Raw genomic sequence first — 12188 nt, 5'->3', positions numbered from 1 at the left:
TTATGTGGTCCATTAGCATGCACGGAGCATATAATGTTTTCTAATCAAATTTTCTCACCTCCAACAGTTGTATCCTAACAGACGATTAATATAATTTAGAGCAATGAAGCATGATGGTGCTGTTTTAGTGATTATCTTTTTGCTATGTATCTTGTCATTTTGCTTTTGGATACTGTGTGCTGTCTAAACTGAGGAATACTTGGTTGCAGTTGACACTGTGTCCTAAGGGAAGAGGATGATGGGGGAAGAGTTCTGGGCAGGAGGCTCCTTCAGCCTCATTGAGGAACGATGTTTACAACATCTCTGTTTTCAAAGAAATCTGCCACTTGTGGACAGATGTGCATTTGATTATCAGAATATTTTAGGTTCGTATTCAATAGGGTAATTGGGATAAAATGAAAGACCTTCTACTTCAGCTGTTGATGAGTTTGAGGTAGGGCTTTCAATTGTTGACAATGGGGCAGGTGATAATGCCTTACTTGAACCCCTCCATCTTCACAAGAATTACGTTCTGGGTGGGAAGACTCTTGGTTAGTCTTCTTGCCCCTTCACTAGTGAGGCCCTTAAGTAGCCAAATAAAACCACAAAGAGAACAAAATTGTAAAATAAAAAAGCAGAGTAAAATTCGCTCTCTTGATTTCTTATGTTTTAAATCAACCATACTATCCCATGCTTTATTTTTCAAAAAGAACAACAGTATACTTTACAGCTGTGCAGGATTTTAAATTAATATTTTCTTTCTTTGTTCCTCTTTGTTTCCTATTTGATTTGTAACTTGTCTGCAATTTTTCAATTTGAAAAGTTTACCTTCTGCTACACTACTATAAATGATATCACATCTTTGCAGACTCACTTCAGGGTATTATGATCAATTATGGCCAATATTCTTTCTTCTCAGAAATATTGCCTGAAACTACACGTGGTCTAGATAATTCCTTTAGACTTCTAGATACTATTGTTAGTCTTCATCTTATAGTATTCTATCAGTCTTTCAGTACATGTGTGCCCTCAAGTCCCTCTCTCCACTATTTGATAATGTAACAATATTTTTTGCCTGGATAAAAGGATGAATTCCATATATTACTTTCAGCAGATACTTGAAAAGAAGAATTTGGCATTTTAGGTTATCTTGTTGTGGAGTATTTCCCAATCTTTAATACTTTCCATTCCTTTTTGTTAGATAGTCATTTAGATAAGCGAGACATTATTCAATGGTCATTCATAGAAGAATGCAAAGATATTTGTTGCTTTCATCATGCATTCATCTGCTTAATTCACATGAATACCTAATTAAGGGGAAATCTAACATTTATAGTGTGTGAGAAAGATTGTCAAGTTTGTTGTACTTGTATATCCTACAATCTACATATATTAATACACAGGACCCTATTGTTTGAAAACAGAAAGGCCAATAACACTCACTGCTCCTGTTTCAAATAAAATAAATTGGTGAAAGCCATTCACTAGTTAAATTCTTAGGACAATATCTTGAACAATCAGAGTCAACCTGCTTGGTTTAAAATTTAAGCAAAGGCTGGCAGTTAATTGCTAATCATCATTAACTGCCATTTTCTCCATATCAATGCCTTTACCAGACAGAATCTACTTGACAACCAGTCAGCACAATCCTCTCATATTCGAAAAGTATCACTTTCCCCTTTAGTTCGTATTCTTGTTAATTGTCCTTTTGAGTGCAAGACAAAACAAACTTCAACAGACTGTATCTTTTTTTTCCAGAAATACTCAAGTTCTATACTACCAAATGATTACTTATTGCTTTCACTTAAAATTGTACAGGTATAGTCCTTTAATCAATCTCTGATAATAGAATTGATTATAGATTACGACAAAATAAAAACCTATAGTCACCTTTGGATATAATATCTGTCTTACATTAAGTAATTAATTATAAATTATATTCCATTTAGCTATATCTTAACATCATTATTGAATTTAGAAATAATATAATGGACCTTATTTAGCATGGAAAATTCACAATCATATAGATATGCTCAGTCCAGGTAGAGGTTGGAAAAAAAGTTAGCAAATTTTTCAAATGGACAAAATACGAGGAATGACTGTGCATTGCACAACTACTGAATACATTTTTATGTAATTATCCACTATTTCAAAAGAAACATTAACCCATTTAAAGTAAATTAACTAAACTAGAGAATAAAATAAGTTAGAACTGAATAATCTGTACAGTAAATAATAAAACACCTTTTATGACTACTGATGTCTCAAATCACTGAGCAGCAAATTACATTGCAATTGCTTATGTAATGTAAAAGCTATGGCCCCAGTACAGCAAGCTTAGACAGCATCTTCCACATCCATGATTACAATAATCTAGAATGTCAAAGGCATCAGATACATGTGAACATCATCATTTCCAAGTTCCCCTCCAAGCAATTCTCCATCTTGATTTGGAAATGTATCACCATTCCTTAAGAGTTGCTAGGTCAAAGTCCTGGAACTCCCCCTCAAACAGCATTGTAGATCTACCTACACAAAATGGACTTCAGTAGTTTAAGAAGGAGGCTCACCATCACCTTCTCAAATGGCAGCCTCAGGATGGACAATATGTGCAGGCCCAGACAGTAACATCCAATTTCCATGAGTGCATAAAAAGGCTCCCCCCCCCCCCCCCCCCCCACTACCCCCAGATGTTGGAACAATCAGATAATCTACTTTTTGTTACGTTAATTGAAGAATAAATTTGAAACAGTATCACAGTATCCTTTATATGCACCTGACAGATCCAATGTAGCCTCTGTTTAATATTTAACTAAAATCTGACTCTGATAATATGACACTCATCCAGTAATGCACTCTATTGTCAGCTTTTATACTTATGCTTTTTACAACTAAGGTGGGACAAGTGCACTGTCTTTCTTTAGCCCTAATGCTTGATAAGCCACAACAAGACTCAATGGTTAGCACTGCTGCCTCACAGCAGCAGGGACTCAGCTTCAATTCCATCCTTGGGCATCTGTCTGAAGTTTGCACATTCTCCCTGTGTCTATTTGGGATTTCTCTGGGTGCTCTGGTTTCCTCCCACAATCCAAGGATGTCCAGGTTAGGTGGATTGGCCACACTAAATTGCCGATAGTGTCCAGGAATGTGAAGATTAGGTAGAGGGGCAAGTCATGTTGAGGAAGCAAGGAAGCTGCAGAAGAACTTGGATAGGCTAGGAGAGTGTGGAAAGAAGTGGTAGATGAAATGTGGAAAAGTGAGAGGTTATATACTTTCATAGGAAGAATAGAGGCAGAGGCTATTTTCTCAATGGGGAAAGGCTTTGGAAATCTGAAGCAGAAAGGAAATTGGGAGTCATAGTTCAGGATTCTCTTAATGTTAACATGCAGGTTCATTTGGCAGCTAGGAAGGCAGATGCAATGTTAGCATTTATTTTCAGAGGGCTAGAATACAAGAGTAGGGATGTACTGCTTACGCTGTATAAGGTTCTGGTCAGATTACCTTTGGCATATTGTGAGCTGTTTTGATCCTTGGATCTTAGGAAGGATGTGCTGTTGTTGGAGATTTTCCAGGGGAGGTTCACAATAATGATCCCAGGAATGAAGGGCTTTTCATATGTGGAGTTTTGAAGAGTCTTTTTTTGTACTGAATGGAGAGGGGATCTGATTAAAGCTTACAGAATACTGAGAGGCCTTGATGGAGTGGATGTGGAAACACTGTTCTACTAGCAGGAGAGACTAGGACCTAAAGGCATTGCCTCAGAGTGAAAAGACGACCCTTTTGAATTGAGATAAGGAAGAATTTCTTCAGCCAGAGGTGTTAAAATCTGTGGATCTCATCTCACAGAAAGGTTTGGAGGCCATGTCATTAAGTGTCTTTAATAAAGAGATAGATAGGTTCTTGTTTAGCAATAATTATGGGGAGAAGACAAGAGAATGGAGCTAAGAAACACATCAGCCATGATCGAATGATGGAGCAAATTCAATGGGCCAAATGGTTTCATTATTTCCTATTTCTTATGGTCTTGTAGTCAAGTCCTCAGAGAACTATTAAGTATGAAACAGCCTCAAAATATGATATCAAAAGTCCCCCTTGCACAACATGTGGCCTTGTGCCTTAGTCATTGATAAAAACCTCTATTTCTGAGATGCTCTCGTGAGCACCTGCCTCATGGTGGGGTTGTTGAGGCATGGGCTTTAGGTGGGATGATGAACTTGGAGGCAAACAATTAGAAGGCCATCTCTGGGAGCAATGTTGTGCTCACTCCTTGCTGGCATCAATGGTGGGGGTTGGGAGAGTCTCCATTTAGTCCCAGTGTCAGAGTGCTGAAGCCTGCAATAATATTCTTACTGAAACTGATTAATCTGGACCATCAAAGAGGTAATGGTTGGACATGAAGAGATACCAGGTAGAGTGCATTGCAATCAGGGCAATGGTTGGCATGGATAGAATCAATGTCAGCCTGCTACATCAAGTGATTTTAGCCTTCAGTTTCACTGCAGAGGACTCATATGAAAGCATCAATAGGCTAAGCTACAGATGAAGGCTGATAGCTATACACAACAAAATGCCTGATGCATTGGGAAGTCTGCCAACAGGTTTATATTTATTTGTCATTCAAGCAGAAATTAAAGCCCATCTTTTTCAGCATGAAACTGATGATGAACTCCATCCATACACTTCTGGACCCATGTGGGATTTACCATTTGATAGCCAATGTCTTATTCATAATAGCACAAACAGCTTCCAGTATAATCCTAAATCTTAATATTGCAGTATAAATTAAGACTGATCTCATTTTAAATAAGAATGCTTTCATACAAGCTCAAACACTCTCATTCCAGCTCAGCTGGTTGCTGCTGTTGTATTGTGAAGAGTTACATAAACTCCTCTTTACTGCCTCTGAGATTAGTTATTACAGAATATGAAATGTTAAAAGAGCTGCTTTTCCAATTCAATACATACTTTATTATTTTTAAGATATAGGGCAGCACGGTGGCTCAGTGGTTAGCATTGCTGCCTCATAGCGCCAAGGACCTGGGTATGATTCCAGCCTCGGGTGATTGTCTGTGTGGGTTTACTCTGGGTGCTCCAGTTTCCTCCCACAATCTAAAGATGTGCAAGTTAGGTGAATTGGCTATGTTAGATTGCCCATATGTTTTCAGGAGTGTAGATTAGGTGCATTAGTCAATGGTAAAGATAGGGTAAGGGGAATGGGTTTGGATGGGGTACTCTTCGGAGGGTCAGTGTGGACTTGTTGGGCTGAAAGGCCTGTCTCCACACTATAGGGATTCTATGATTCCATATATGTTAAAGAAAATACAGGGCAGTCAGATCTCTAGACGTAACACAAGTGAAGAACTGGAATTATTTGCAAAATTCATTGAAGTAAAGTATAAAACCTATTAGAAAGGTAAAGTCTATTTCCAGTCCTGTGACATATGTATGTAAAATAGCATGCAAGAACAAAATAGATTTTAGGATGGGGAAGGTAGCGAGTTGGAAAAATGCTAAAGTACAATTACATGTTTCAATATTTTTGTGATGGGCTTGACATTGCAGTGTTTCTCAGGCCAGTATCAGCTGATTGTGCTTCTAGAGATAAACTTGTTTAAATTACAATCCATTCTTTTTCAAAGTGGGTGCTATGCCACTTGAAGTTCTTTTCAATTAAAATTTTCCAACTTCATGACATCTCGTAAGCTCCTGGCATCTTGGTTACAGACACCATGGATTTTCAAAGGAGCTTAGGGGCATCAAGTTCTTTAACCTCATACAAATTGTCAGGATTGCTGAGGTACCACCATGCAATAGTATCACAAAGCAAAGGTTCTCTCTCAATATGGCAGCATTTATGATCCTGCTGCCCTCAGTGTCAACCCATCCAGCCCAGACTGCAACTAGCCAAGAAAAGATCTGTCAGTTTGCAGCAGCGCCTCTTCCTCATTATTCTCCCCCTCCTCAACTTTTCAGTTGATCCTTAGTAGCAAGGGCTGTTCCTTCATGAAGGTGAGCTTGACCAGCATACCAGCATGAACTTAATAGCCACCCAAGTACTACAAGGCTCCTTCTAAAGCAGACCGGGTAGCATTATCATTACTTCAGTATGTCAATGGTCTAATCTGTCATATTAGTTGTGTCAGCAGAGCTTGACATTCATTTGAACCAGAATCATGAATTGTGTCATCAGCTCAGATCCTTTGCTGCTCAGGAGCTACTATTTGGTTTTGCAGAGTGACTGAAAAATTCCAGACTGCCAAAAAAATGAAGGTGTAATTATCTGCCTGATGATAGCTCTGGTCACACACTGGTGGCATCCTTTTCGGTTCTGTCACAGCACAATGTTGGCTTGTGATGCTTGCAATGTATCTTGTGTGTCCTCACCAGCACCTGCCACAATGGGAAACCTGGAACTAAATGTTACAATAAGAGTGGGCTCTACATACTCTAGTGTGAGCTTAGTTACTTGCCCTGTTTTAATTTTTCTGTGTGAGACAGGGTGCACATCCATCCATCCTCCAGGAAGCCCTTGAAAGATCTGCCAACCAATTGAAAGCTGACAGCTCTGAATGTTTAGAGCACTACACAAAACCAGAAGGTAGGCCAAGGAAGTAGATTTAGCAATGGATCCAGATGTTGAGGTAAGTCTGCGATATTTCTGAAACCATATTTCAGACCCCAGTGAAGGGCTACCAGGAAGCATGTTGGACAGGATGGAGGGGAGGTTGCACACAGGGAAGCAAAACAGTGAATCAAGACCCTCCCCCTTTTCTCAGAAACAGTCCTGGTGTTTTAAACCTGCCAGACTACAAGTTGGTTGCAGGCATCTCCTGTCACCATTTATACTGAAGCAGCAGTTAGATGAAGTCCATTAATTGGTCATTAGTTACTCACATAAGGGGGTAAATTGGGTTATGCATGGGAAATGCAGCTGATGTTCACCTCACCATCCATTAAACTATGGTGGGCACTGTATAATGGCTTGGCACTCCAATTTATTGTTCTATCCACCAGTATTCATCCTCACAGGTGACCACAGGTAAAGTTCATACTCCGTTGTCCTTGGAAACCATTATGTTTGCATTGCCTGCTCATACTGATAAGAGGGAATGAAATTAATTTATCTCTAGTTGAATAGGAAATCACTATGATCTCATAGATTGCAAACATGTTGCAAATGTTAGCAGTCTGAAGGAAGCCACACATATAGACGGGGCTACCTTCACAGTCTCTGACAAATTCGTTGCCTTGTTCCAGGGTTGCAATTGTTACTGTCAAGGCCAGTTTCAACTTTAAGGAAAGACATGAAAAACATCAGTGGAACAGTGCAGGAAGCTTTTGTTTCGATGGGTCCAAGCATTAACTGAGATCTCATCGAGCAACAATGAAACAAAAATAATGTAATCCACAGGATGTGAGTGTTCTGGCAGCTCTTGGATTAATATTTAATCACTAGCTTTAAGAGTTCTTGTGCTAATATTGCACGCGACAGTAGGTTTTGTGATACTAGTGCACTCAGCAGGGAAGGTTATATGCAAAGGCTGCCTGGATTAGATATCAGAATAATATTGTAGCATTCATTCTCCAATCTGCATTCTCGTGTTTGTGGTTTGCCCCTTAGACAATTGTGTGATAGAATTCGCCCCACTATTTTCATATGGTGTAATCATTATTTTGTTTTGTTTTGAAAAGCTTAGTCTGATGGAACCCACATGATCAGTTTAATCTGAATCAATGTGCTCTTGGAAAATTGTCATGATCAAACAAACCTCCCCGCAGATCTTTCCTCCTGTAGCTCATCACTCATTTCTCGTATAGGTATTGCCTTGCTGCTATTATGGATGTTGCTCGTCCTGTCAAAAATCACCAGCTGTGATGTTGGAAAGGGCCCTGAAGCTTAAAAGTTCAGGACTGCATATCAGCTGCTTGATGCAAGTCTTCCTGTGAGCTTAAGTAATAGCTGCATAACTGAAGAATAGCAAACCCCTTTCCAGCCATTGTAATTCCCAGAGAGTGGGATCACAGGTTTTTAGACCATTACCACTTGGAAACTGGTAAAGAATTGAAATTTTCTCTATAGAGGGACTTACTACCACCACCTCAATGTCTTAGACTATCAGAACAAATGCATAACAGTACACTGTAGACCAAAATCCCAGTAGGAAAATTAGCCTTTCTTATCACACACTGTTATTAAAATATAATCAATTTTATTTGTCAAAAATCAGCCACAATTTGAAAATCCTCCACTAATTGCTCACTTTCAATTTTGTAATTTGTGTTCTATATTCAGTTTCTTGCTGATAAGATGGCAGCACAATAAAACCCATAGTGCAATTTTGGGCTGACTTCCAAATAGTACGTACATGCTCTTATCTGTCTTGGTTGTCACTTGAACTTGGTCACCCTTATTAGGTACTGAATACTCAATAGAATGTGCTGTGCTGGAAAGAAAGAAAATTGATAGAAGCAGTTTTACACTACAGGATGAAATTATCTTAGCCAAATATAGATCAGCCACAGTGGTTGTCAATGAAAATCCATGTCACAACCAATTTCCCATTGTAACTGTGTATATGCACCCAACACATCTCCTGCAAATGACTTCTCCATTCTATCTTACCCAACACACATCTAGGTGTGTTCTATTGCTCTCTTGTTGGCATGTTTGTATTGTTCATCCTTGTACTGAATTTTGGAAACATTGGTTCTGATACTTACAGTAAGAAAACAAAGGGAGCACCATAATTCCTTAAAATAAGATATCCTGCCAAAGTTATAGTAGGACTCAATGTTTTTTTTAATTCTGGCCAGATCGACACGTTATCTGGCTACTGGAGGGGAAAAATTGAAGTTGATGCTGCAGGTAAAGATCATGTAGACACATTCCTTGGCAACCAAGATGGATCAGAGATTTATGGGGAATTTCAACTGGTAATCAGGAGGGCGTCACTGGCTTATCACAGGACGAGGGGGCTAGGATAGAGGGGCGGGGGTTATCAGATCTACAATCAAGAAGCAAATGGGGACTGGCTTGAATTTGGGTGTTTGTGGACAACATTTCCTCTTTCTTTAAAAAGCACTTTGTTGTATAAGCTCATTAATCCCTCTGCCAATTAGCTGCCAGATTTTCCAAGTCCTGTAAAATCAGCCAGCCAATAATAAATGTAAATGAGTCTCCTAAATACACAGGTGAGGTCATTTAAATATATAATTCACAAGATAACATAATAGACCCATTAAGTAACTCCTAATTTTGGTAACTTGGGGGGTCACAATTTTCTATATTTAACTCCATCTCATCCTCCCTTGCTCACTGGCAAAAGTGAAATCAAACCCTTTAATCATAAACCTCGAGTTTCCTTCACAATGCATTCTGACAACACTCAACCATGAAAAGAAATGAATGAGAAAGGGTCTTATATTCATCCATAAGGTACTAAGTAGAACTGAATTAATTCATGCAGATAATTACTTCAACTTAAACGTAGGACAAGAGGACAATCCAGTAAAAAGCAATTTCAGAGCTCATGTCAGGAAGAACTTCTTATACAATGAGTGACTAACACTTAAATGGTTTTCCTGACAGGGTAATGGAAGCAAAACGTCTGCCACCACCCTTGACTAAATGATTGTTGCTGTGCTGTCTAACTTAACCAGCATCAAATCATGGATGAAAAAGATTTTCTCTACTTACCATTACCGAGATTAAAGCCATCCTGTTCCACTTGCCACCTCCAGCAGCAATGATTCACCATTCTTCCCTGATTTGAAGATGCCGGTGTTGGACTGGGCTGTACAAAGTTAAAAATCACACAACATAAGGTACAATCCAACAGGTTTATTTGGAAGCACATCAGCTTATAGTCCACAAACACCTGATGAAGGAACAGTGCTCCGAAAGCTAGTGCTTTCAAATAAACCTGTTGGACTACAACCTGGTGTTGTTTGATTTTTAACATCGTTTTCCAAACAGTTTGTTCAGATTAAACTTTACGATGCCCAGTCTCTATGAAGCTTAACTGCCAATCTCACATGCAGAGTGCTTTATTTCTGTCTTTGCAATATAATTCACATTCATTGTCATTTTCTCACTGAATTGAATTAAGTTGAATTGAATTTATTTTCACATGTACCAAGGCACAGTGAAAAGCTTTGGCTTGTGAGCAATACAGGCAGATCACATAGTTAAGTAGCATAGATAGTAAATAATAGTAAACAGCAGCAAAAACAAAAACACCAGTATAGGCAAATGTTAAGAGTTTGTGAGTCCATTCAGTATTCTAACAACAGTAGGGTAAAAACTGTTACAAAACTGGCTGGTGCATGTGTTCAGGCTTCTGTTATTTAATGCTAATGTTATTTAAAGTCTCAGCTGTATTTTCATATTTCAGTCTCACCACCACCAAAGTTCGCTTCACCAATATTTGTATCCTACAAAAACTCAACGAGGTTTGGAGATCTGCCAACTCAGTTTCTCCTACAAAGGGCCACTAGTCTCCTGCTTCTGTAGATGCCTAAAGTCCTCCATTACACAATCTATGTTGTAGCTGGTTCTCGGATGACTGTCAATTCCAAGAGTTAATTATCCTTTGCCTGAAGCTCTGCTTCCTGAAGTCAGTCCTGAAATTTTCTTTACTTTGTAACCATTATGTATTAGTGCTGAATAATGCTTTAACTTAATCGCAGTTTAATATCACCAAAGGAAAACGTTGTGATGAGGTTAAAAATATCACTGTGTATTCCTGATGTTCAGGGTTGCCATGGCATTGGAGAGAACTGCCTTCATTTTTTTTGTGGAGCACTGAATTAATAAGTTAAGATGTTTTTTTTTAAATGCAAATTATTTGAGGCCACCTTTGAAGTCCATCTCTCTGTAACAGGCATCAGAACACCAATACAACCATCTCCCCAGGATTGACATGATAGAAATGAGAATTTCAAAAAATAGCCTATTTCATGGTAACTGAGAATTTATTGATTTTGAGTATACAACCTTTATAGAACATTGTACAACTACCATGTTTTCATCAGAAGAAAAGATCTATCGTATTTGATTTTCAGACTTTCTGCATAATGAATTTGGATTTGTCACTACTTGCAGAAAGAGGGAATAGTTTCTCTTTTTTTCTTAATAAGAATTGGCAACAGTGAAACGAGATCTTCAGCAGCAGATGGTGACTGTGATGGAGGGTACTGAACAATGGAACTGAGCAGTTTTCCAGGACTTCCAGAAATAATAGCAATTGAGAGTTTGGGGATCCGGAACAGTCAAATGGACTGTTGCTGAAGAGATAGTTGTTGGGAAGAGAAAGCAGGCTGTCAGAGAATTCTTCAGCCTAACTTAATCAATGCTGTCATTCTTTGTACATCATGTAGTCTTTATACTTAATTTCCCTTCTTGCTTGTAATGATCTGATGCTAGGAGAATAAAGTATCCCTGCTTCATGATCTTTCAACCTTCGGTGTCCTCACATTAAATTTCTGGCATTGTCAGCAGGATTCCACAGACCAAGCATCAAGTCATTGGTGGAAACTATCGAAAGCAACCAGAGAGGGAGCAGATTATAGCGAAGTTGAAATTGACCAAGTCCATGAGGGAGCTGAAGGTGCGCTGGGATCATTGGAAACTCAGCTATTGGCAGAGACCTTTGGGTCAAAAGCAGGCAGAGGCTCCCTATGTGCATTCGCTCAATGCAGTGAAGGAATGAATAGGTACTTGAGGCCACACTTTGTATTTGCTGGTGAATGGGAAGCTGGACAGATTTAGGCAGGATCCAGAAACACCTAATTATCTAGCAACTGAAGACTAGATTGAGAATACACACCTCTTTGAGGCATCTAAGAGTGTCAATGTGAGTGAACAGGCAGTGTTCATGAGGGGAAAAGCCCATTGGGTAACACTGGGAAGATGTAAAAATGTTCAAAGAATGATAAGTGATAGCATTACAGCTGTGCTGAGGGAGGATATTCCCGGAAATACATCCAGGGAAGTTATTTGGGTGGAACTGAGAAATAAGAAAAGGATGATCACCTTATTGGGATTGTACTATAGACCCCCTAAAGGTCAGAGGGAAATTGAGAAAGAAACTTGTAAGGAGATCTCAGCTATCTGTAAGAATACTAGGGTGGTTATGGTAGGGGATTTTAATTTTCCAAACATAGACTGGTACTGCCATAGTGTTAAGGGTTTAGATGGAGAGGAATTT

The 12188-nt window shown here is 38.9% G+C and overlaps 1 long non-coding RNA gene across 2 annotated transcripts in view; it reads right to left on the bottom strand.

The window, feature by feature from the left end:
• LOC122556297 overlaps positions 1 to 12188 on the bottom strand; it is an 82354-nt gene that overhangs the window by 23113 nt on the left and 47053 nt on the right. Inside the window, exon 1 of one of the 2 annotated variants that reach the window (XR_006313491.1) lies at positions 9677 to 9707. The exons of the other annotated variant lie outside the window; for it this stretch is intronic. This is a non-coding gene — a long non-coding RNA (uncharacterized LOC122556297). Of the gene's footprint in view, positions 1 to 9676; positions 9708 to 12188 lie in introns of those variants that run through there. 2 annotated transcript variants of the gene reach the window in all.

The sequence above is a fragment of the Chiloscyllium plagiosum genome, chromosome 13 (assembly GCF_004010195.1).
Source record: "Chiloscyllium plagiosum isolate BGI_BamShark_2017 chromosome 13, ASM401019v2, whole genome shotgun sequence".
Lineage (NCBI taxonomy): Eukaryota > Metazoa > Chordata > Chondrichthyes > Orectolobiformes > Hemiscylliidae > Chiloscyllium > Chiloscyllium plagiosum.
Note: the sequence above shows the minus strand (reverse complement) of the source record. Positions and strands in the feature narration are given on the sequence as shown.